General features: G+C 44.9%; 1 protein-coding gene across 2 annotated transcripts in view; it reads left to right on the top strand.

Moving 5' to 3' along the window:
• Positions 1 to 24,497, top strand: part of LOC126418916 (proline dehydrogenase 1, mitochondrial-like) — a 288,058-nt gene that overhangs the window by 118,413 nt on the left and 145,148 nt on the right. The window lies entirely within an intron of this gene.

Raw genomic sequence — 24,497 nt, 5'->3', positions numbered from 1 at the left:
AAACTTCGTTTTCCGCACTTCAACAATTTATTGCTGGATTTAAGCATGGGTCGTTTACAAATTAAGTTCTCAAGCTGTACAAAGCCCGACGATGTTGCGGGAGACTTTCACAGTCTGTAACCGTTGTTTAGGAAGGTACACGATCTGGCCGACTTTTCGTTACGTAGTCTATGAATTTTTAAGTACGAAAAGACTTTCACGAGAGACGTCTCTTAGAAAGACCAAAAGATCTCTCAGCGTGTATTTGTTTAAATGCGACTGCGTTTTTTTTTTGCCCCCATGGCAATAGAGTTATGATTACACGTTGGCGTAGTGGAAGCAGTGCGTGGCGAAGGATCATCATCATCATCATCATCATCATCATATTCTTCTTCTTCTCTGATGACAGTAGTAGTGGTGGCAGCTGACCTAGCGGAACCGGCTCCCCTCCCCCCCCCCCCCGCCCCCTCTCCTCGCCCCCTCCCCCCCCCCAAACTCCCGTAGCAACACTGTTTAAGAATTCTTAATTTGCTGAAGGCATAAAAAAGGTTGGAAAGTTGTAGAGTACAATATACTGATATATTTGAGAAGTTTTTGAACGTTCTTAGTTTTTTAACACCACACGCAAACGCTGTTCTGTCCTATTCATAAACTGTCATCTTGGAGGTGCTCATGCAGAATGCAACAAATAATACACGTTAAGAAGCCAAACAGTGTTCGTTAGGTAAGAACGAACAGGAGAGGAGGCCGCGGTGTTAAGGTAGCCCAGTGGCCAGAGACGTACGCAGATTTTTTAACAAGAAATAGACGAGATTTACATCGAGCGGTGTGGCGCGGCGGAGAAGACAAGCCGATGTTCACGTGAGGCTATCCAGTCTCCCGTAGCCTCCAACACGGAGTAAGGTGAAAGCCGGCGTTCTTCCTCTGAAGAGGCCGTCGCCGAGATCTTGCTCCATCCTTGTCAATCCGGACCTTCGTCTCTAACGAGCTCCCGTCGACGTAAGTTGGAACTCTAAATCTCCCGTCTCCCGCGGGTCGCAGCTATCGTGTAAACTGCCGCGGGCAGCAGGTGCTCGCCAGCTGTCCCGTGCCACTACAGTGTTTGCGCTCGGCACACAGTGTAGGGAGGCTGTTAGTTTGCCGCGATAATGCGGTTTACGCTTGAGAGCGGCGCCAGATAGCGGCTCACCTCACCTCACTGAAACCTGCCATGCCTGGGCCAGTGTTAACAGGTCGGCGCTATCTGATTCTCAGCACCTGAACCACGACGGACACGGCCCGTTTCCGGTTACTGCTAACTGAACCGCTCCATTTTCGGAAACATTTCGACTATTCCTCCAAGAACAGATCGCTTCTTCCATAAAACGCAAATATCCCTTCCTTGTCAACAACGAGAAATGAGTGGGGAACGGGCTTGGTGAGACGGCAGTAACACCTGCACCTACATACGTACCCCTCCGGTACACCGATGGAGGGTACCTTTGCTTTGTGCCGCTTGTAATGGTACTTGAATTACGTAACCATTACGGCACCTCACCTCAACCTCTCGATACCAGCAATATTTTACTGTGTTTCTGTAAAGTAGTTAACATATTTCTAAGACAACATTCAGATTTGATTTCATTAATGTAGAGGTACTTTAATACATCGATATGTTTATATTGCAATGATATTATTCTTATGTGAATTCTTTCTTTTGTCACTATGATCTTTGACGTACTAGTAACTCTGATTTCTGGGCACGTAAGCGGTTATTAGAGAATCAAGTCTTGGTCCTCGTGCTGAAAAGACGCAAATTGTAGTCAGTTTATCAAATGTGAACTTTAATAGTGAGGAAGATATTTTCAAGTATGTTTTATATTGTGAAGTGATGTTTTGTGAGTTACGTGATATTGCAACAAAAGTAATAAAAAAGAAGTGTAAATTAAATTCGGAGTGCTGATTGCTATTTTACATCACCATTGTCCTAACTTGGAAAAGTTTAATCTTCAAGAATGGTTTGTGAAGCGCATCTATAAAACTTTTGAATGTCGCAGAATAACACCTAGGCCTCTTTGCATCCGAGCTTGGAATCATCACTACCTAGATTTTCGACGATTGAGCCGTGAGTTCTCGACGAGACGAGCGTGGGAAACACGAAAAGATGAGTGCCTAGTTTATCCATTATTTCATGAAATGACTTTGTTAACTGTGCTCTAATGACACCTGCCACATGATATAACTTTGTTGTGCCCGAAAATGCAATATTTAGCAGCGTGAGCAACACCACAATCATAATTAATTTTTGACCTTTCTTGTGTTAGGGTTGTTAGACGCTGCCCGTCATTTCCTTTCCTGTTCCATTCGTAAACGGAGCGACGTAAAAAGGACGTGTGTGTGTGTGTCCATCCGTGCGACCGCTTTTTGTCTTCGTGGCCCTTAAACAAGATATATGTTCGCTGCAGTAAAATCGTTCTGCAGTCTGTGGCAGATGTATACTTTCTCATTAGCGTTTCGCGGCAAGAACGTCATCTTCACTTCAGAGGTTCCCATTTGAGTGCATTATGAAATTATAAATTTCAACAAAAGACAACAAATAACAAAGACTTGGAATAACAACTGATACCGAACATGAAACGCACGATCAGCTCGGGGTCACGTGATCAACGGACGACGTCAGCCGTCAAAACTTTCTTCACGAGAAACCTTGGAGGTGCCGTGCCGTAACGTATCGTGGCGGCCATTGTGAATGCCGCCATTCGAAATGCATTGCGGAATGTTTTAACGGGACGTGACTGTCAGTGTGAATGAGGTCTTGACGCTGACAGGTGGCAGCTTCAGCGTGGTTCCGTTTGTGGAAGCTCGGTTCGGGTAGGACGGACTGGTGTGGTGTAGGAGCAGATTGCGCGCCCTGGCCGCGAGCAGGGAAGCCCTTCTTCCCTGGGGCGGCGGCGGCGGCGGCGTCAGGCGGCGGGCCCATCGACCCGCGTCTCGCGTGCTGGCTCCCCTCCCCAACACCCTGGCCACTCTTGTTGCCTTGCGGCGTAGCAGGCGCCCTGAAATAGGCCAGCCCGTGGCAGCACGCTGCTCCAGGTTTAGCTGTACTCAGCACCTTCCAGCAGGCTCGCGGTTCAGATGTGTCGAAAACTGCTGCGTTTAGCCCTATGCCGTCGTAGTAGTCCTCGCACTTGTAGTTCCTTGGTACAATCGAGCTACCAAGTGCTCTCTGTGATTGCAGCTACCATGTTAGGGTTATTTTAACTAATATAGTGTGTCGTCAAATGTAGGTACCCACCAATAATACTTACTTGTTTGTTAATCTCATGTGAAGTGCTTTTGTCGTCAAACTAACAACTGAGTCTTTCATTAACTGCAAGGCGACGTAATGAAGCGGAAGTATCGCCTGAAACGTCAGTGTGGTTCTTAAAAAGAGTCGTAGCTTGCAAACACATTTGACTTCGACAGAAAAATTAAAATTTTCTGCGGGTACATAGAAACTCTGAAATACCGCGGCTATCGAGCGCGGACAGACTGCTTAAATATCTCTCTCCGTACCGTAAATAAGACGAGTCTTGCCTTCAAGGCCCCTACGACAGCGATACGTAGCGAATGAAGAAAATCTGTAGAGGCTTCACTTCATGCTACTTCACCAGTAGGTTTTTGCTCGGTAAGCTGGCGCATATCTTAGAGTATCCCACTTAAGGCTTTCCAACATTTCCGTGGCGCTCTCTCGTAAGCGAAACGATTCTATGACCGTTCCTGTCGTTCTTCCCTGTATACATTCAGTGTGCCCTGTTACTCTTAGTTGGTAGTACTCACACAAACTTGGCCGGTATAGTAAAATGGGATGCACGAGTGTTTTGTAAGCCATCTCCTTCGTAGACCGCTTGCATTTCCCTAGTATTCTACCAATGAATTCAAGTCTGCCACCTGCCTTACCATTCCATTTCATAACCTTCAAATTGTTTCATCCAAGTATTTAAAGTTGTCCACTGATTCCAGTAGTGAGTCATTGGAATTGTAATCACAGGATATTTCTTCTTCATCTTTTCTCACGTACGCATTTCTATATTTCTGTACATTTAAACTCACCATCTCTTTGAAAACTGATCAAGGCGTTACTGGATATTTGTGCGGCTTTTATCAGACAGTACGCCTACTTTTCATGAAAGATAACTGCATCATCTACGTCAAGTCTCAGGTTGCTATTGATATTTTATGCCAAAATGATAAGTCCTTACGCGTCAGGGGTCGATAAAATGTGAAGTACTACACGTATTCTAATTACTTGCGTTTACTTGTATATGAAAAGTTAGACAACAATTAAGACAAAATGATAATCAGATACTGTTCATCTTCATACATACTCCGCAAGCCACCAGTGTGGCGGAGGGTACCTTGAGTACCTCTATCGGTTCTCCCTTCTATTTCAGTCTCGTATTGTTCGTGGAAAGAAAGATTGTCGTTATCCCTCTGTGTGGGCTCTAATCTCTCTGATTTTATCCTCACGGTCTCTTCGCGAGATATACGTAGGAGGGAGCAATATACAGCTTGACTCCTCGATGAAGGTATGTTCTCGAAACTTCCACAAAAGCCCGTACCGATTTACTGAGCGTCTCTCCTGAAGAGTCTTCCACTGGAGTTTATCTATCATCTCTGCAACGATTTCGCGATTACTAAATGATCCTGTAACGAAGCGCGCTGGTCTCCGTTGGATCTTCTCTATCTCTTCTATCAACCCTATCTGGTACGGATCCCACACTGCTGAGCAGTATTCAAGCAACGGGCGAACAGGCGTACTGTAACCTATTTCCTTTGTTTTCGGATTGCATTTCCTTAGGATTCTTCCAATGAATCTCTGTCTGGCATCCGCTTTACTGACGATCAACTTTATATGATCATTCCATTTTAAATCGCTCCTAATGCGTACTCCCAGATAATTTATGGAATTAACTGCTTCCATTTTCTGACCTGCTATATTGTAGCTAAATGATACGGGATCTTTCTTTCTATGTATTCGCAGCACATTACACTTGTCTACATTGAGATTCAATTGCCATTCCCTGCACCATGCGTCAATTCGCTGCAGATCCTCCTGCATTTCAGTACAATTTTCCATTGTTACAACCTCTCGATATACCACAGCATCATCCGCAAAAAGCCTCAATGAACTTCCGATGTCATCCACAAGGTCATTTACGTATATTGTGAATTGCAAGGGTCCTACGACACTTCCCTGCGGCACACCTGAAATCACTCTTACTTCGGAAGACTTCTCTCCATTGAGAATGACACGCTGCGTTCTGTTATGTAGGAACTCTTCAATCCAAGCACACAATTGGTCTGATAGTCCATATGCTCTTACTTTGTTCATTAAACAACTGTGGGGAACTGCATCGAACGCCTTGCGGAAGTCAAGAAACACGGCATTTACCTGTGACCCCGTGTCTATGGCTCTCTGAGTCTCGTGGACGAATAGCGCGAGCTGGGTTTCACACGACTGTTTTTTTCGAAACCCATACTGATTCCTACAGAGTAGATTTCTAGTCTCCAGAAAAGTCATTATACTCGAACATAATACGTGTTCCAAAATCCTGCAACTGATGGACGTTAGAGATATAGGTCTATAGTTCTGCACATCTGTTCGAAGTACCTTCTTGAAAAAGGGGATGACCTGTGCCCTTTCCCAATCCTTTGGAACGCTACGCTCTTCTAGAGACCTACGGTACACCGCTGCAAGAAGGGGGGCAACTTCCTTCGCGTACTTTGTGTAAAATCGAACTGGTATCCCATTAGGTCCAGCGGCCTTTCCTCTTTTGAGCGATTTTAATTGTTTCTCTATCCCTCTGCAGTCTTCCTCTGTGAAACAGCTTTAGAAAAAGACATGTAGTATTTCGGACTTTAGTCTGTCATCTTCTGTTTCAGTACCATTTTGGTCACAGAGTGTCTGGACATTTTGTTTTGATCCACCTACCGTTCTACCAAAATTTCTTAGGATTTTCTGCCAAGTCAGTACATAGAACTTTACGTTCGAATTCATTGAACGCCTCTTGCATAGCCCTCCTCACACTGCATTTTGCTTCGCGTAATTTTTGTTTGCCTGCAAGGCTTTGGCTATGTTTATGTTTGCTGTGAAGTTCCCTTTGCTTCCGTATCAGATTTCTAACTCGGTTGTTGTACCACGGTGGCTCTTTTCCATCTCTCACGATCTTGCTTGGCACATACTCATCTAACGCATGTTGTACGATGGTTTTGAACTTTGTCCACTGATCCTCAACACTATCTGTACTTGAGAAAAAACTTTTGTGTTGAGCCGTCGGGTACTCTGAAATCTGCTTTTTGTCACTTTTGCTAAACAGAAAAATCTTCCTACCTTTTTTAATATTTCTATTTACGGCTGAAATCATCGATGCAGTAATCGCTTTATGATCGCTGATTCCCTGTTCTGTGTTAACTATTTCAAATAGTTCGGGTCTGTTTGTCACCAGAAGGTCTAATATGTTATCGCCACGAGTCGGTTCTCTGTTTAACTGCTCAAGGTAGTTTTCAGATAAAGCACTTAAAAAATTTCACTGGATTCTTTGTCCCTGCCACCCATTATGAACGTTCGAGTGTCCCAATCTATATCCGGCAAATTAAAATCTCCACCCAGAACTATAACATGGTGGGGAAATCTACTCGAAATATTTTCCAAATTATCCTTCAGGTGCTCAGCCACAAGAGCTGCTGAGCCAGGGGGCCTATAGAGACATCCAATTACCATGACTGAGCCTGCTTTAACCGTGACCTTCACCCAAATTATTTCACATTTCGGATCTCCGTCAATTTCCTTCGATACTATTGCACTTCCTATCGCTTTAAACACGCCTACCCTTTCACTGTCCAGCCTGTCTCTGCGGTATACATTCCAATCTGAGTTTAGGATTTCATTACTGTTTACGTCTGGTTTCAGCCAACTTTCTGTCCCTAGTACTATTTGGGCATTGTGACCGTTTATCAATGTGAGCAGTTCTGGGACCTTTCTATAGACGCTCCTGCAGTTTAGTATTAGCACATTAATATTGTTATTCCCTGTTGCATTTTGCCCACTCCTACCTTGCCGCGTCTCAGGAGGCGTCTTGTCGGGCCTAGGGAGGGAATCCTCTAACCTAAAAAAAACCCACATGTGCACTGCACACGTACTCCGCTACCCTTGTAGCCGCTTCATGCGTGTAGTGCACGCCTGACCTATTCAGGGGTACCCTACATTTCTCCACCCGATAGCGGAGGTCGAGAAATTTGCACCCCAGATCTCCGCAGAATCGTCTGAGCCTCTGGTTTAAGCCTTCTACTCGGCTCCAAACCAGAGGACCGCGATCGGTTCTGGGAACGATACTACAAATAGCTAGCTCAGATTCCACCCCGCGAGCGAGGCTTTCCGCCTTCACCAACTCCGCCAACCGCCTGTACGAACTGAGGATGACTTCTGAACTCAGACGGCAGGAGTCATTGGTGCCTACATGAGCAAAACTTTGCAGTCGGGTACACCGAGTGCTCTCTATCGCCACCGGCAGGGCCTTCTCCACATCTCTGATGAGACCCCCCGGCAAGCAGACAGAGTGAACACTGACCTTCCCCGACCCTTACGCTATTTCCCAAAGGGGCTCCATCACCCGCCTAACGTTGGAGCTCCCAATAACTAATAAACCCCTCTCCCCGTGTGCCTGATCGGACCTTGCTGAAGGGTCGGCCACATGTCCACTCACAGGCAGAGCGGGCGATGCCACACGGCGAGCCTCCACATTGACCCTCCGCCTCGTGCGCCGCAAACGCCGCTGAACCCGCCACTCCCCTTTGGGAGAGGGTGGCCCAACCGCGTCCGGTACCCGCGAAGATGTCTCAACAGCAGGGACAGTGGGTGAAGCATGTAACACCTGGGGTGTACCATGCGACGCACCAGACTCCCCACTGCCGCTACACTCCGAGGCAGCAGTCTGTAGACGGCTGACCGCGCCCATCAACACGTTCAGCTGTTCGCGAACAGTTGCCAGCTCCTCCTGCGTCCGTACACAGCAGTCACACATCCTATCCATCCTAAGAAATCAATTTAGAGAGTTAATCAACTTTTAACTAGACTGCTAATTACTAAAGGCGGCTGATAGTTGACTAAACTGTGGTTACTAGACACTTCTTGTAGAAAACAATGAAAATAGCACTACCTGTCTCTGTTATTGATGATTAATTCTTCATACGTAATAGTTGGAACCTGTGAGAACTTCTTAACATCATTTACGAATGGCAACCTGTGTGAACACAAATCTGATATGTCTAATATGAGGGTCGGAGGTAAATCTGAGAGAGAGAGAGAGAGAGAGAGAGAGAGAGAGAAAAAAAAACACCAAGTACTCAGTGGTCGACGTGAATTTGGTTAGCATAGAAAAGAATTAGAAAATAAATACGTAGAACTATTGAAGGTAATATATCACGTCATACCTGTTCTCGATTTTGGAAGCAAATGGTTGGTGACTTGGTAACACAAACCTGCAGAGTGAGGCTGTGAGATGGCAAAACAATAAATTGACGTCAACTGTAGTGGCGGCGGTCTCACCGTAGCTGAGGTACTGTGACGCCAGTCAATGGCAGTGCAGGCGTCCGTCTCCTGTGTGGCTAAGTGTTGGCTGGCGTGTGAGTCTTGAAAGACCCCCAAAATGCATCAGATCAGCTGGTGTCTGTAACCGACCGAGATGGCCCAGCGGTAGCAGTCCTCAAAGACGGGACGACAAGCTTTGAAGTAAAATTGATTCTTGTGCGAGGGCGTCCGACGCGGAAACCTCACTCTTCTACGTTTTTCGATATGTTCCCCACTCGATCGTCTCCGCTCTGAACCTTCAGACTGATCAAAATGCAACGCAGATAGTCCAGAGAAAGAGACCTGCACTATGTATTACTTGGATTCCATTCCAACATTCTCTTGCTATCTCTCTCCTCAGCCAATGAGACGGCTTCCGTCTAGCGCTCGTGCTTCTGTCTCTCCGGAGAAAGTTCAGATAAAAAAGTAGTTCCTGTGGATCATACACCCTTAAAGTTTTTTTTGTAAGAACTACGTGTTCGGTGGTGTCTCACAGATTCCTGAGGCCTAGCTTCGGTCTCTCTGTTCACCTGTTAGATAGCAATCTCCAGTATCTGTCGGTCTGCGTTTGGCTGAGAACAGCGCCTTTTGCTAAAAAAATTGCCTCTCACTCGACCACGTAAAGCATTTGCGGGAGGACTCACCGCAGTGCCGTGCGCTGTCACAGAGGTGTGTGCCGGTGGGCTGAGCCGTGGCAGCGGCAGCGGCAGCCTTCTGTCGCTGGCCTCTAGACGAGGACTCTTCTGTCGCTGCGCTCTGCGTTCTTGTCTCCCAGCGCGCTTGCGATACATTCCCTTACTTCCATCCAGCGTGTAACTACGTTTTACATTACTACCGAAACTGACGATCACTCGTGTGTTTAATATCAATTCATTTCTTCGACTGTAATACATTTTCAGGTCGAGGGTGGGTCTCGGTTACGAATTAATATGAATTTACGTACGTAGCGTAATTTATTTAAAAAAAACTGTCCCTTACAGCAGGTCATTAACATACAGTACGAACATAGAGAATCCCAACACTCATCACTAGGGCATGCCTGAAGTACTCGTACATCTGTCAACTGACTTTGCATCCGAGGCAGTATGCTGCACCTTCCTAGCCGAGAAATTCCTCGTTCAGGCTCTAATTTTGTTTGGTGTCCCATATCATTATACTTTCGGTCATAAGCGTAGGCGTGGTACTGAGTCAGATGCTTTTCAGAAATCGAAAATTACGGCATCCGCCTCATTGGCTCGGTCCTTGTGTTGCAGGATGTCACGCAGGGAAAGTGCGTTCCGGGTTTCGCACGGCCGATGTTTTCGGAGTACGTGCTAGTTGGGGGGAAGCGTATCATTATGTTAGAGCTCAGGGTATGTTCTAGGATTCTACAACAAAGGGACATAAGTTTGACAGGACTGTCATTACTACTAAAAGTATGTATGTTTTGATTTGCTGTTACCTGGAAGTGTGTGTGTGTGTGTGTGTGTGTGTGTGTGTGTGTGTGTGTGTGTGTGTGTGTGAGACGGTAACGAATTTGGTCAGATGACTACGGTAGCAGAGTCTGTGCGGACGGTTTTTTCAGTGTAACGACAATGGGTTAGTTATAAATTGCTGTCAACCTTTATATTGGAGATGAGAGGGAGGAATCTCCTTGGTTTGAAGCAAATAAGTTTCCTGAAAATAGTTTACAGAATTCCAATAGGCAGAAAAGATTGGTTAGTTTTTGTCAAGTTTATTCTGACATATACTTATGTGAGGTGTTGGACCATAAACCCCTTAGTAATAACCAGTCTATTTATTCGGACTTGCTACTTCATATCTAATTGCCGGTACATATAAGAAGCAAGTACAAAGCAATCACTTGTTCTCGGTTAGGACTGAAATCTCTCTAAGTAATTGAGACAAAGACTGACAGCCTCTGTTCAACACTATTCCAATGAAACTATAAAAATCCTACTTGACCTGCTGTTCCTGAGTGTCCACCAGAGTCTTTCACCGTCTTCTCGTAGTTGAAGCTGTATCGGCTGCTATGGGCCTAGACGGCCGCGCTAGCGTCTCGCTGCAGAATCTCCAAACTGCCGCCACTGGCTCTGAATCTGCATCTGAATCTCTGCTCCTAGCTATTCCGCTGCCTGGCCTTTTATTTCGTTTCTCATGTACTTGTGTGCACACGAGTTAATTTCACACGACCCTTTCATTTCTAAGTGATCGGATTGCGCAAGAATGCCTTCGGTTCCACACGACACTTTCGTTTCTAGCTGCACACAACTTAATTTGGTTCCACACGAGTCTTTTCCGCACGTGACTCACCCTCTCTCTTTCCATTGCGCAAGTTTGATTCGTGCTGCTTCCTCTGGCAGGAAGTCAAACACTAAGTTATTTGATCAACAAGCCATACTCGGCAGCCTCCGCCGCTTATCTTGTCCTTACGTCCTTGTGGACTGTTTCTTAATGTCGGCTGGCTGTTTGCCTATGGAGCCTGGACTCTTATTATGGTCACAAAAGCAAGAATAAAAATTAAAATTTTCTACGGTCACAACAGTGCGGACGGCTTTTTCAGTGGGCCTCCCGAGTCCTACAGTGTGCGCAGCGTCTACCGCAGCCGTGTAGATTTACTGATACTACTGCAGGCGATTCAACTGATAAAACAAACCTGTTGCTGTTTATTATGTGTCCCTACTTCTCGTTAAATCTGGGATGTCTAGGAAACCTGCTTACTCGGGTCGCCTGAGTTTTTTACAAAATGAAAGGACACAATACTTAACTTTGAGATTCCACAGACGTGTCGCAAGCAACGGGGCACATACGAAATAATGAAGTTTCTGCAGTACAGACAATCCTAAGTCGCTGCTATACAGTCACTAGTCTTCAAGATACTATTGAACTGGCTAATCTTGAAGCTGCTATCGAACTGAGCCGCGACCAGTGGTGCGCGGCGCTTATGTCCTCTTCACATAGAGGCCACTGCTGCCGCGTTGTCGTCCTGGAGAGGGATCGGTCAGCGTGCGATTGGCTGACGCCTTCTCAGAACCATCTCTTCTTCTCTATCGTTCCCGACTGGCGTGCCGGCGTTTGACTTTTCGCCGTAACACAGTTAACGGTGTTCCTAGTGACCGTGCGAAATTTTCGTTCTAGTTCTTGTCGCGGCTGCCCACTTTCCGTGTGTTTGAAGCCACACTTCGCTATTGGCTGATACGGACCGACTTGCCGAGTCTCCGGAGCGTGGCTTTGAAACGACGGGCTCCAGATGCTGGCTCTAGTCAGCGGCGAGAGCAGGTGTCAGTTCGCAGAAGCGCTCTCCCGGGAAGTATCGGCGGGCGCGGCTCTTCTGGGAAGCGGGCCTCCAGCTCTGACTCGTCTTTCCGTCGGCGGCGTGTCTCCACGATCTAACGGCAGTTCTGTCATCTCCATTGTGTTATACAGAGTTGAGGATCTGTTAGATGACGATCAGTTTAGCTTCCGGAAATGCAGTCGCACCAGGAAGCAGTTATGAGGTTACGCTAGATAATAGGAGCAAGACTTAACAGAAATCCTGACCCGTTCATAGGATTCGCCAATCTAGAAAAAACATTGCACAGTGTAAAATGGTGCTAGACGTTCGAAATTGAGACAAATGTTTCAAATCGCTCTGACCACTATGGGACTTAACATCAGAGGTCATCAGTCCCCCAGAACTTAGAACTACTTAAACCTAACTAACCTAAGGACATCACACACATCCATGCCCGAGGCAGGATTCGAAACTGCGATCGTAGTGGTCGCGCGGTTCCAGACTGAAGCACCTAGAACCGCTCGGCCACCACGGCCGGCGAAATTGAGACAAAAAAAGAGTATGTTATACGGAAAGACGAGTAATATGTAATAAGTACACGAACCAAAAGGCAACTGCAGGGCGGTAAGACCAAGAATAGAGTGCTCGAATTAAAAAGCGGTAAAACATGGATGCAGTCTTTCGCCCCCTACTGTTGAATCTACGCATGAGAAAAACAGTAACGGAAATAAAGTTCCGAGAGTGGGACTAAAATTCAGGATGAAAGGATGTCAATTAAGTGACTGGCCGATGGCATTGCTGTTCTGAGCGAAAAGAACGAACTGAATATAATGAACAGTCTAATGAGTACAGAACACTGATTGAGATTAAATCTGAGGAAGATGGAAGTAATGAGAAATAGCGAAATCAGACTAGCGAGTAAACATCAAAATGGGTGATCACAATGTAGAATTTAGTAAATTCTGATACCTCGGAAGCAAAGTAACGCGGAACGGACCACACAAGGAGGGCTTAAAGGAAAAACAGACACGCTCAGGCAAAGTGGGAATTCCTGGCCAAAAGAAGTCCACTACACTCAGACACAGGTCTGCAGCACAGAAATGTTTGAAAGTCGCTCATGGAGTATGGGATAAACTGAGAACAGAATCCGAATTGTTTCACATGTTATAAACGAGTTCTTTTGCAAACTGGTCAATTTCTTCTACTGTTCCATTAGATATGTTAAGTGTGTAATCCACATTAGCCTTTGTAATGTATTATTTTTTCTTTATTATCAAATTGGCATTGGTCGGCTACCAACTGCCCACTGCAAGGCCATTTTCACGTTGATAAAATTATGTGATAGCGATAAGGTTATAAATTCAACAAGCTCATAAATTTCAGGTAGGTTGAGCTTTTTATATTTAAGCAAGCTACTTTTTTATTACTGCGACAGCTTCTGTTATTGGTAAATCTGTATTCAAGTGAACTATATCGAAAGATGCAAATCTGGCTGTGTTTGTTACGGGAATGTCACTGATGTTTTCTGAAAGCTCATAGCTATTGTTTACACAAAAATTGCCTTCAAATTTAAAGGATTTGGGGAGGATGTTATTACACGCTTCGCTGATTTTGTAGAAAACACACTTTTGAGAGATCACAATCGGTTGTAGAGCACAATATTCTTTGTAATCTTTGGTACCATGGAAATTGTGGGGCTGAGGGGTTCATTATTGTGCTTTCAGATTTTGCAACTGGCGTTAGAAGGAAGTTGCACTCTATGAGGACTTTATAAGATTGTCCTGCAGTTTTAGGATTGAATCGCAATTAATTTCTTTTCTGTTGTTATTTCTGAAAATATCTAATGTCTTATTTATGTAATCGTGTCCATATATTATTACTGCAGAGCTTTCTTGCTCAACAGAATCGAAAAAATCCCTTTGTATACTGAAGATAGACCACAATAACTAAAACCAAACTAATAACCCTCAGTACTTGTTACAGCTCTGACATCACTAAACTTCACAACAGATTTAAAACAAGTACAGTAACAAAGATAGATCTAAACTCAAAACAAACAGCACTTCAGCATAAATAGCTTCTCAAAACTCAGTGCAATACGTCTGCATACCACAACTTACATTTAAAAACTGAAGTACACCAGAGGTCTGGCGTTTATAGACTAAATTGTTCTGCGTGCCCCAAATTTTACATCGGCAAAATTGGTGGTAGTTTCAACGTAAGATTCCGGGAATACATTGATACCTAACCCAACACGGAAACAGACATATAAATCAAAGAAAACTTTGAAATATTACGTTTTGCCGAAAAAGGAATACAGATGTATTTGTTAGAAGAATTAGAAATGTACAGCCACATTAAGGATAAACCTGACTGCATACTGAATGATCAACCGGAATTTAAAAAAAAAAAAAGAAAAAAAAAAACTACTTACCTTAGAAGCTAGATTAAGGAAAGGCAAACCTACATTTCTAGCATTTGTAGACTTAGAGAAAGCTTTTGACAATGTTGTCTGGAATACTCTCTTACAAATTCTGAAGGTGGCAGGGGTAAAATACAGGGAGCGAAAGGCTATTTACAATTTGTACAGAAACCAGATGGCAGTTATAATAGGCGAGGGACATGAAAGGGAAGCAATGGTTGGGAAGGGAGTGAGACAGGGTTGTAGCCTATCCCCGATGTTATTCAATCTGTATATTGAGCAAGCAATAAAGGAAACAAAAGAAAAATTCAGAGTAGGTATTAAAATCCACGGAGAAGAAATAAAAACTTTGAGGTTCCCCGATGACATTGTAATTCTGTCAGAGACAGCAAAGGACTTGGAAGAGTAGTTGAACGGAATGGACAGTGTCTTGAAAGGAGGATATAAGATGAACATCAACAAAAGCAAAACGAGGACAATGGAATGTAGTCTAATTAAATCGGGTGATGCTACGGGTATTAGATTAGGAAATGGGACACTTAAAGTAGTAAAGGAGTTTTTCTATTTGGGGAGCAAAATAACTGATGATGGTCAAAGTAGAGAGGATATAAAATGTAGACTGGCAATGGCAAGGAAAGCGTTTCTGAAGAAGAGAATTTTGTTAACATCAAGTATAGATTTAAGTGTCAGGAAGTCGTTTCTGAAAGTATTTGTATGGAGTGTAGCCATGTATGGAAGTGAAACGTGGACGATAAATAGTTTGAACAAGAAGAGAAAAGAAGCTTTCGAAATGTGGTGCTACAGAAGAATGCTGAAGATTAGATGGGTAGATCACATAACTAATAAGGAGGTATTGAATAGAATTGGGGAGGAGTTTGTGGCACAACTTGACTAGAAGAAGGGATCGTTGCTAGGACACGTTCTGAGGCATCAAGGATCACCAATTTAGTATTGGAGGGCAGCGTGGAGGGTAAAAATCGTAGAGGGAGACCAAGAGATGAATACACTAAGCAGATTCAGAAGGATGTAGGTTGCGGTAGGTACTGAGAGATGAAGCAGCTTGCACAGGGTAGAGTAGCATGTAGAGCTGCATCAAACCAGTCTCAGGACTGAAGACCACAACAACAACAACAACAACATGTACATCGAAAATTTCATACAGGTCTTATAATTTGGAACGATAGAAACAGTTAATTGACTTAGAGAAATTATTAAATGTCTAACCGTATGTTATATGTACTCTATAGGAGTATATTTGAAGTAATTCCAAATGTTTAACATATTACGTTGTTTAGGACATCATATCAGCTGCCGATGTAGGCAAATATATCCGCCATCTTGTTTTTGGTTCAGTTGATGGGTCAGTGTGGATTATAAAAGAAAACCAGACCTCTGTCCTGTAATATGTAAAGGAGGGCTTTTGAAGAAGAAAGTACAATGTGTAGAACATATATAGGTGTAACACTGTGTAATCACAAAAACTTCGTTAAATTTTGGGACGCAGATATAAAATAGAAAAACCTTTCCTAAACTATGCACCATGAAACCTTTGTTATATTTTGGTACAAACCTGCAAGAAGTCAGTGCTATTATCTAACGATAGGCTCGGGCCCGAAGCTAGTAACAGTAGAATAAAATCATTTCAACAAAGCTTGCGGCTCGTTGCATTATTTCCTACTGTGTAATTGATGTTTCAGAACGTTGTTGAAGATGAAACTTACTAGCAGATTAAAACTGTGTGCCGGACCGAGACTCGAACTCGGGATGGGGCATGAGACGTGCTTGGGTAGCTCAGTCGGTAGAACACTTGCCCGCGAAAGGCAAAGGTCCCGAGTTAGAGTCTCGGTCCCACAGTTCTAATCTCCCAGTAAGTTTCATATCAGCGCACACTCCACTGCAGAGTAAAAATCTCATTCTGATTGCTGAAGATTTTTTTTTCAAAGTTTTCCTAGAAACTCTGTTTTAGAGGCCAATGTTAATGTAAAAGCCTTAATTGTTGGTAAGATCATATTTTATTTTTAATAGATTAGGAAATATTGATTTTGTAACAAGTTTACAGAAACAAGAGAAGTAATTAAGTTGCAGATGGTTTTTTGCTTTTGGGGTCTAAAAGTACCCACGAAGTTACTAATGGCAGTCTAAACAGTCTGTATAGTTAATGACAGTCTGTATACTTCGTAGCGGATATATGTCTCGAATACGGCGAGTACGCACGGTACGAAATTTAGTCGTTACTTTGACAGCCTGACACGGAAACAACTCCGAATGAGGAAAAAGTCTGGAGGCACTGAGAGTCTGGGGGTCCGAGAAGGGAAGGGGCGGGTGGTGAGGTGGTGTGAGGTGAGGTGGTGTGAGGGAGAGGTGAACCGAGGCGAGGCGAGGCGACGCGACGCGCACTCACACCGACACGGCCGGATCCGCGTTCGCCAGGTGCTCAGTTGGTTAGCGGCCGGCGCGATAACTAATCAGCGCTAACGTGCTTCACACACGCAGTTACAAAACGGCAGAACAGTCTGCCGCCGGCCGATTCCACGATTGCGACACACGGTAGCCGTACCCAGCGAGCACCGAGATGGTGAGGAACGGAACGTGTGATGTCCGATGTACCGTGTCTGCGGAAGCTGCGTAGTTTCGACGTTGCAGGCCGTTTCATTTATGCCCCACAGCCCTCTGTGCGTACGTTACAATAAATGACTCCAACCTGGAACGTGGCCGCCCACCTGTGGTCTAGGCAGAATCCCCGTGTCCCGGTGGCCACGAGCAGAGTTGGCATCGGTTCAGTAGGCAGGTGCGTCTGCCTGGTTCGTGGAGATATCGCGTTTCACTCTTGATTCGACTAGCAACTTGCCTCTTGCTTGTTCCATACGGTTAATGTGAACGAAGTGGCGTAGTGTGGAGTGAAGAAAAGTACTAATCGGTACTAGATTTCTGCTAAATTCGATCTCCAGTTTCTCAAGAGATCCAAGGTTGTCGTGCCAGAATTTGACAACTATTACTTCCTTCCCCCCCCCCCCCCCCCCCCCCCCCCCCCCCCATAATTCGTCGATGGAACATTACTGGGACAGTTGGAACAGGTCGAACATGGCAGCAGACGTTCCATATCTTTATATTGGCCATAGTTACGTGTGCTGTCACGAACGAGTACATCCATATGGTTCCTCTCGATTACATTTACGTTCACTTTATATTAAAAATGAAGAAATTCCTCCAGCTGTATTTAAGATGTCGATTTTATTTTGGCAGCTAGTTTGAACGTTGTAACTGTTGTGTTGGCAGAAGAGCCAACACCGTGTTACTAGAGGAGGCCGAAATGCACGCGTTTTAGCTCACGCAGTCTGCCGTGAGGAGGGAAGGACTATACTGACGTGAGGTCTGGAACACGACAAGAAATTAGAATTCAGAAAGCGGACGTAATTAGTTTGATACTTAACTATAATCCGTTAATGATGAACATCGCTCTTGACGGTACGTGATTCACAATAGTATCTGTTCCGAATACATTCTGGAATATAGTAATTGAATATGGCGCCTTGCTAGGTCGTAGCAAATGACGTAGCTAAAGGCTATGCTAAACAGTCGTCTTGGCAAATGAGAGCGTATGTAGACAGTGAACCATCGCTAGCAAAGTCGGCTGTACAACTGGGGCGAGTGCTTGGGAGTCTCTCTAGACTAGACCTTCCGTGTGGCTGCGCTCGGTCTGCAATCACTGATAGTGGCGACACGCGAGTCCGACGTATACTAACGGACCGCGGCCGATGTAAAGGATACCACCTAGCAAGTGTGGTGTCTGGCGTTGACACCACAGTAACAACGTCATCTTCAGGCCCATACAATTGTTGACGTCAACTGCGTGCGGCTGATACAAGAAGTCAGTGGTGAGATACGAACGTGTTCCGTGTGGAAGGTGGTTAGTAACTAGTATGAAGTTCGTACTAGTTACTTAGCGCCTTCCACACGGAGCACTTTCGTATCTCACCACTGACTTCTAGAGTCAGCCGCACGCAGTTGACGTCAACAAGTGTATGGGCCTGAAGATGACGTTGTTACAACGTCATCCAGGTACGCAGGAAGCGCTAAGTAAGGTGTAGTTCCTCCTAATTATACTTAGCACTGCAGTATGTGCGTGGCAGGCTCTTTAGGAGTTGCGGTCCCTAAGTCGTGCCGCTATGTACAGTTTCTCGAGCGGCGTGAGTTTCATGGAAGCGGTTGTTAGTTGGGATATTTCATTTGAGCTCACGTAGACCCTTTTGGTATGTACAGACCTGGACCGCGCCGGTAGTCATATTAAGCCGTGAAGAAGCACAGTGTCTGTGCTGTCCTTGGCAGCGCTTCGGTCCGAGCTCCCCACTCGCTGCTGCTAGCCGGTTTCCTCAGCGAGTTATTTCTTGCTGCGGCGTTACGACGTGTCTTGTCACAGTGATGTTTCTACGTCAGCGACAGCTCCTGTGGGATAGTGAGCTGTATGGGTTTATCTCTGTGTTCCAGGATGATTGGATCCCAGGTTACATTCAACTTTGACTTTCCTTGTTTCTATTGAACACGGAAGATGCTGACATCTTCAACTTTTGTGGTCCTGTCCTCCTGAGTTGCGCGTAATACTACGGTATATTGATAATTTTCACTTATGGACCGTCTGACAGCAACTGAATAAAACACAATTTTAGTGCCATACGCGTTTCGCCTTTATTTTCTGCAAGGCATCATCAGTGGCAGGTTGCGTAGACAGTTTCTTACATATTACGCTCCTGTTGCATTTTTGGTGTTTTAAAACAAGCGTTCAGTGCATAGTGCTGTGGAATGTGGAAAAAACAGCAAATTGGCGCTCATAGAAAGAACACCAAAAATGCAACAGGAGCGTGATATGTAAGAAACTGTCTACGCAACCTGCCACTGATGATGCCTTGCAGAAAATAAAGGCGAAACGCGTATGGCACTAAAATTGTGTTTTATTCAGTTGCTGTCAGACGGTCCATAAGCGAAAATTATCAATGTACGGAAGATGCTGACTTGTCTCTTTGAGGTACGTGGTCTAAGGGAAATTGCCTGGTGGTGTACCGACACGGTGCTTAGAACACCTATGTTCTAGAATGAGAATTTCACTCTGCAACGGACTGTGCGCTGATATGAAACTTCCTTTCCCTTTCGCGGGCAAGTGCTCTACCAACTGAGCTACCCAAGCACGACTCGCGCCCCGTGCTCACAGTACTTCTGCCAGTACATCGTCTCCTACCTTACCTAAGTTCTGTTCGACCTCCTCCTCTCACAATCCTTTCCTTGAGCCGTGATGACCAGATCGACGACATACAGGAAGTCGGTCCTGCAGTTTGTATGCGGGTTGCATACGAGGAGGAGAGGAGGAGGAGGAGGGGGAATGGGAGCAGAACATTACCCTGAGCGAACCCATTATTCCGCAGTTGTCGTCAAGTCAAAGCTGTGTTAAAAAAAATCTCTAATACTGTCAGAGATGCTGTAGGGCGACGGGGAAATACTGTCGCGCTGCTCTGCGTGAAATAGGCCTTTTTGTTTGCTCCTTTATAAGAGTTTGCTCTACAATGTTCACATTCGTCTCAGAAGTTGTGGTTTGGTGGAAGAGGTTCGGCTAGATAATTGCACACCACGTCATTCAGTCTCGATGTAATTGATGTGGATTTTCTGATCGTCTATTCATCTGAGAGTTCATGTGCATCGATAATTTAGCAAAAACAGAGTATTCCAGGATCAATCTTCTCGTCGCGTGTAGAATCCTGTGAGCAGTTGCCGTACTGACGTTGAGCAGCAGTATGCGCAGTGGTCAGCACTGCACCACAATTGTGTCTGGTCCGCGCGCGGCTCTGCTAGCAGACGCTGCTGACACCAGAGCCGAGTGCTGAGCGAAGGAATGATTTCGCTGGAATCCGCTGTCGCGGCTGTAACCCGTGCGCCACCCGCCGCGCGGTCCCAGCAACGGGCGGGTGCACCGTGCCTTCACAGGCGCCCGTGTACGCGCGTATCCGAGTGGTGCTCACCCAGCGTGTCTCCTACGTGGCTGGCTGCACTGTAAACACGTATACTCACTCTCTTCTGTGTAGTGGCAAAAGCTCTCGAACACAGTCGATGACTGATGACAAAGCATTAACTAGTAGCGTAGCCAGGAAGACTAAAAATTCGCGACTCTCCTAGCCCATTCCAAGACTCCAAATTCTTAGAGTGCAATAATGTTCCACCAGTGATAATTTCGCACTTTTTTCCACAACACACGTGATTTCGCACTTGTCAATTGACGTTCATAGAAGTTTGCAGCGTTTGATCCTCAACAGTCGGCCCTTCATTCTGCTCCATACTGGTGTGCTGACGTCGACAAGGAACAAACCCTCACTTCATAAAGAAAAGGAGGGAACCTTCCTCCACCATGCCGAATAAACTGATTTTCAGGTACCATTCGTCAGAAACAACTACAACAATCCAAATTTGATGAGGATACCATAATCAATTCAGACGGAATACAAGATGTTTACACGAAACTTCGTCCGCAGCTCGTGGTCTAGTGGCTAGCGTTGGTTACTGGCTCTGGATAATGGGGTCCCGGCTTCGATTCCCTGCCGGATTGGGGATTTTCCCTGCCAGGGACTTGGTGCTTGTGTTTGCATCATCATCATCATTATTTGTGGCAGTAGCTAGAGTGGATTGAAAAAATTGGTCTTTGGAACAATTGGGACTTTGTACGGGCGCTGATGACCGCGCAGCTGAGCGCACCACAAACCAAACAACGAAACTTTCCCCACTTCTAAATGCATTTAACAACAAGAACTTGGTGGCATAGACACTTGCGGCATAATGTAAAGTAACTCAGTTTTGTACAAAAAACTTTATACATTTCTACACTGGCTCCTTTCGTAAACAGCGAAATGTTTAGGCGATATTCTGTCTACAGGCTTGTGCGCGCTAGCATGTTTGGGGGTTATGAAGAGTATTTTGTGAACAGTTATTCGACGGAGATAGCCAAGGTTATGTACAGGCGTGCACAATGTCTTTGATTATCTCCGCAGAAGAAAATCGGGGCGATATGTTCGGAGATTGCGGTGGCCACCGGATTGGTCCATTACGTTGTATCCATCGCTATCTAAATCTTCGACTCAACTGGTCACTAACATGCCATCTCCCATGTGTTGATCCACCATTCTGCTTGAAGATTGGCTCAAGGAGCAGATGTTGAGGGTACAAATTGCTCAAGCATATTCAGATAAACAGTTCCTGTTGCTGTTCGCTCGATGAAGAATACTGGTCTTTCATTAGCGGTCACCATATATTCACCTATTTGCTGTCTCTAACATGTTCCCGAAAACTGTTCGGGTTTTCCGAACCCCAAATGCGCATGTTGAGCCGATGAACCTTCACACACGTGTGGCAAGTTGCTTCATCAGAGAAAACATTTTTTTGTAATGCAGTATCGTCCGATAACGTTTAACATCTCAACAGCAGATTCGTTGCGAAGGTGAAAGTCGTTTTGGATCAATGCTTACAGAATTTGAACATTGTGTGATTGCGGGCGAACGTGTTTGTGCAGAATCTTGTGAACTGTTGAGCGAGGGACGTTTAGTTCTCGTGATGCTCGGCGAACTGGACGAGCTTCTTGGTTCAAATGGCTCTGAGCACTATGCGACTTAACTTCTGAGGTCATCAGTCGCCTAGAACTTAGAACTAATTAAACCTAACTAACCTAAGGACATCACACACATCCATGCCAGAGGCAGGATTGGAACCTTTCGAACCTGCGACCGGAGCGGTCGCTCGGCTCCAGACTGTAGCGCCTAGAACTGACCTTCTTGGGAAGGTCTGTCTGATGTGCTTTCTGCCCAGAACCTACCTCCCAGCGAATGGGAACTTGTGATACCAAGCCTTAAGCTTCTTAATATCTGGTGACACTCTTTGCAATTCACGTCGGAAATTTCTTTGAGAAACAGTGAGTGATTTCGTTTCCACACATCACGGCACGCATTGGACACTCTTGGGATGTATTCATTTCTGATAATTATTTAGCACCTGAAATAAAAGAAAAGCAATCGTTTGGATAAAAATCTATACAAAAATTTTTGAGCTTTGCCATAAACTGCAAGTACCTATGTATCGTAGTAGTTTTCCAAAAGTGCTTTTCGAATTCAGACGGCTAGTTTCGAATCCTCTGTGTGTTTTGGAAAGCGTTAGTTGTTGGTCAGTAAGGTTGTTCTCTCTGCGCGCGGAAAGTTGAGAAAGTGTTCGGAAGTGCCATCCCGTCCGCTGCCATAGAGATCAGGTTGGTCAGTCGCCCGTTTGCAAGGCGGCTGTTAAGCGGGCGTGTGGCCTAGCTTTGCGGAGCAACTAGCTAGGTGGACAAATCGACTTGGCCAGGGTTATTACGAGATAATAAGTTCCGTTTCGGTCCAGTGGAAAGTTGAAATGTGGAGGTCATATTGAGGTCGAAGTTCGTTCTTGTCTCTGCGTTTGTTTACAAATTTGTGTTTTTTTTTGGATACGTTTCGTCTTGGGCAAAAACATTTTTTCTTCCGTTTTTGCGCAGACCGTCAGTGGTTTTATATTTGCATTCTAAGAAGTTACAAAAATCTTTTTACTGTTTGTAGACGTAGAATTTAAGTTTTTAAGTACAAATTGAAACATGTTTTGTACCTTGTTACCATACTACCACCACTGCATTTTCTGGTTCACTTAAGTATTTAGTTGACCTACATCGTGTTAACATCGAATTTTCTCGTATATCTGAATAAACGTTTGTTGTATTGTGTTTGTCATTGCTCGAGATTTGAAGCTTTACCCTGCATTTAATTTTTTGTTCAGTTACATCTTACAGAAAAGCAACAGCATTCACGATTCGTCGTATAATGCTCTCCGCTATATGTATGTTCACAGATGCAGAAGGAAAGAAAGACCATTACTCTTCTTTACAATTCATCTTCGCTCAGAAACTGGCGAATAATGCTTCTGCCAAAGTCATGGATTATTTATTGTTTTAAATAAACATTTGACGCGGAATTAAATAATATTTTGGAAGTAGTTTTTGCCAGATCTCTATTTTTTTTTAGCAGTCCACAAGGGGACAGTATTTTAAAATTACAAAGAAAACGTAGTTGGTCTAGATCATGAGCAGGCCATTTCCAGGGACGGCAATGTTCGGTCGAGAATAATTCGCGCATGTATGTTTCTGCGGGCCAGCAGAACGAACTTTTTATGTTGAATTTATAATTCCTCGTCGTTCACACAGATTTAATGTTGTGCTCGAATTGGTAGACTGTAAAGGAAATTCATAGTCGACGCACATTGGTTTACAAGATGAACTGTTAATGGGATGCCTGTTACGTCACTGTCGTACGGAAACGAGCGCCTAGAGGAAATGACATAGGCGGCCAGCCCCCCCCCCCCCCTCACACACACACACACACACACACACACACACACACACACACACACACACACACACACACACACACGGTCAGGGAAGCGCCGTTTCCGTGTGGCGGGCGTGCGCAAGCGACGCGCACATCACGTGCAGGAGCGGCTCCGTGCTCACGCAGACGTCACGGTCCCACCGAGATGGGACTGCGGTAATTGCAGTGAATTTCGCCTTTAGTTGCAAGACAACTTCATGTAAATTGTGCACTGTGTAATTTTCGGATCATACGATGTATCCTCCTTCCAATGTTGTGACAATTTATACCAAATGGCTCTATGGGACTTAACTGCTGAGGTCATCAGTCCCCTAGAACTTAGTACTAGGTAGTAAAATCAAAATATTTACATCAATTTAAGCAATCGAAAAGTACGCTGACCTAATTCTCCAGGTACGACTTGAATATAATCTTGCTCCACACACCTGTCCGTTTTGTATAAAGAGCAAGATTTCTAAATAGATATGTTCGCGCATCTACTCCAGACATGGCTAAGAGGAATGGATGTATCCTAATAAAGAACAGTTCAGTATCCCCTGTGCGTTTTTATACCTTCGTTTTCTACATAACAGTCCACAGACGTTAAACATCGATTAATACTTTCATCTGCTATAACAATCGAGCATTTGCATGTAAGTGGTCACAAGTCTACTGTTTGTAGACCATACTTGAAGTTTAAAAAAGAAAAAAAAATAATAAAGTACTGGAGAAAATTCCGTGGCGTGCTCCAGCCGGCGTAGTGAATCCACGTCATACTGGCAGCAGTGGGTTTCCGCGTGAAAAGTGACGGTCAGCCGCCTTTGGTCAGACCAGTTGCGCCAAGGTGCACGAGTGTTCAGT

The sequence above is a fragment of the Schistocerca serialis genome, chromosome 9 (genome assembly GCF_023864345.2).
Source record: "Schistocerca serialis cubense isolate TAMUIC-IGC-003099 chromosome 9, iqSchSeri2.2, whole genome shotgun sequence".
NCBI classification, from domain to species: domain Eukaryota; kingdom Metazoa; phylum Arthropoda; class Insecta; order Orthoptera; family Acrididae; genus Schistocerca; species Schistocerca serialis.
This window is presented reverse-complemented; position numbering and strand designations above follow the sequence as displayed.